Genomic DNA, 2500 nt, shown 5'->3' with positions numbered 1-2500 from the left:
TCTATCAGTCTGTATCCGTTCGATGTATATCTTAATAAGGGGGAGGCTTATTATTAGCGACGAAAAAACCTATTCTGAAATCAAATGATGAAGGCAGTGATGATGATGATAATGATGATGGCGATGGCGAAATAATAACAACGATAATATTATTATTCCTACAAAGAAATTCAAATTTAACTGATTACAGTATTTATGGTGTAATTTTGGGTTTATATCCAGTTTTGCCTATGCTGATCGATGCTCTACCATTTTATGTTTCTACAAGGCTCTCAATGAGTGTTTGATTATAGTGTTTGATTTTTACAACATAATTTATCTTATCTGTTTAATAACGAGATGGGTTAACTTTTTGATATAAAACTAAACTGATACTTACAAATAAATATATAAACGATGTCTTCGACAGGTTAATATTCATCAAACATGAATCGAAACCGCCCTTCTACAGTACAGCGTTGGTTTATAAATATGCAAATGATTATTTCCTCATCAATCGTTGCTGATCCAGACGTTAGTTCCCCCTATCCCCATCCTTTTATCTTGTGAAATATAGTACTTGGACGGATGGGGAATCTAAACTCTTAGACCTCGAACATTACACTGTTTACGGTGATAAAATTGTGTTTATTTATTTATTTGCTTTCAAAGTCTATGCCTGGGTGTGTTTTTTCTTCGTTATAAATTTCAACACAAGGCAATGGCTGTGCGTGTTATACCCATGATCTGCTATCGAAAATGAATAATAACCACGGCACATAATAAGCCTATAAAAAAAACTAATGAAATTGTTGCAGGTACAACGGTCGTTATATGATTCAATATTTATTTATAGAACAGGAAATTCTATGTCAGATATTTAAGATTCTATTAATCAGCCTATCCACAATAACATGCCACCCAAATGTAACTATGCCCAGTTGTGTATAGTAGGGGCACAGAATTCCTGCATACACGGTAAGAACGATGTACGGGTCACAGGACTTCACCGACTTCACTTGGCACGAAATGTCAAAGTAGGACTATAATTCTCCTTCCCCTATAATTTTTGCTTATTTGGCTTATTTGAAATTGAAATTCTTCCATCACTTTATTTCATAAATAAAATAGTACAAAAACATAAAAGTATACATTAATAATACAGTAAAAGACAAAAAAAAAAACCAAAAAAAGCTTTCGCTTTTCTAGTTTTGGATTTAAGATGATCAATTGAAATATTATTAAAGTACTTAATAATAATAACGATCATAATTTACATTATTAATACTCTCATATCAGAAAAAGTAACACAAAAAACATATGAATATTAAGTAAAATTTACATCAAATAACAAGAACACGTACCTCCCTATACCTCGATCCGCGATATGTTAATAACGGCAGAATGAAAGAATTATAAACAGGAAATTTTAGCTGGCCCAAGCACAGTAAAGTTGGGAGTAGGGAGGTGCTTTTTATCGTATATCACCCTGGCTCTAAATTAATTTATTTGAAAGGCCAAATTATTTTTAGATTTGATCTCACGGGCCAAAGAAAATCTCAGAGTTTAAAGCAATTGTAACGTAAATTGTGAGTTGCTATGGCCGAAACCCCTCGTTGGCAACACAGACCTTTGAAGTTTTATGGAAAAAAAATTAAATTCTATTCTATTTTTATTTGTATTACAGCACAATATTAGAACACACAATTCATTGCAATTTTAGCACCATAAGATTAATTTAATATTTTGCCAAAAGGAGAATTAAGACACTTAATTGTTCATTATTTTTTGCTTATTGATGATCCTTATTTCTCGCGTGTCTAAAATAATCACCATTAAAACAAACTGGTTGCAATAATTGCCAAACAGCAGGGGAGAACGATGTCCCAGAACCCCTGAAAGGGGTCCAGGGAGTAAAGCCTCCCTAAGCTCTAACAATTTAGAGATTTTGAATCTCTAAATACCCTTAATCCATCTTACACTCTCGTATTCTGTAAAATTAGACATGATTTTTTTTCCCATAATGAATGCGTTGAGTTCTCCTTCGAGAGAGCTCTCTCTAGCGGGAATCCTGCCTCCGCAACTGGAACCACCACTTAATTTCAATTCTCGCAAAATTAGAGGGAACTGCACAGTTTTAAGTAGCATGATAAATGCCTCGAATAGTTGCATAGGCCTAATAATAAGAAGGTTTTACAAATTTAAAATAAAACAAATAAAGCTTATTTTCTTCCATGAGGTTTTTGCAGGCCCATGATAGGATTTTCAAAAGGGGGTGGGGCTACCCTTGCGAGCCTTAGGAGAGGGTATGAGGGCCTCGGCTGCGTCCAGAGGCCGAGAAAGCATTTTGAGGCCATAGGTAATGGATTTCTGAAACCCATAATTCGTGATTATTCTATTTAATTTTCCATTCATTTTGGTGTTGTTGGCTCTAGTATTCAAACTGTCGGTCGCGACCCAAGAGTCACCAATATATTTTGCAACATCGCCAAACTTTTCGTTGTCGGTGATAGGCAGTGGT

The 2500-nt window shown here is 34.5% G+C and overlaps 1 protein-coding gene across 1 annotated transcript in view; it reads right to left on the bottom strand.

The window, feature by feature from the left end:
* LOC117124987 overlaps positions 1–718 on the bottom strand; it is a 7437-nt gene extending 6719 nt beyond the window's left edge. The window contains exon 1 of the mRNA XM_033271336.1: positions 380–718. The gene's annotated coding sequence lies outside the window, so the exon portion shown is untranslated. The remainder of the gene's footprint in view (positions 1–379) is intronic.
* Positions 719–2500: the final 1782 nt, after the last annotated feature.

Source organism: Anneissia japonica, unplaced genomic scaffold (assembly GCF_011630105.1).
Source record: "Anneissia japonica isolate Jap-2015-1 unplaced genomic scaffold, ASM1163010v1 scaffold2878_len565122_cov162, whole genome shotgun sequence".
In the NCBI taxonomy this organism is placed as follows: Eukaryota; Metazoa; Echinodermata; class Crinoidea; order Comatulida; family Comatulidae; genus Anneissia; species Anneissia japonica.
The sequence above is the reverse complement of the archived record's forward strand: the minus strand, read 5'-3'. Positions and strand labels throughout refer to the sequence as shown.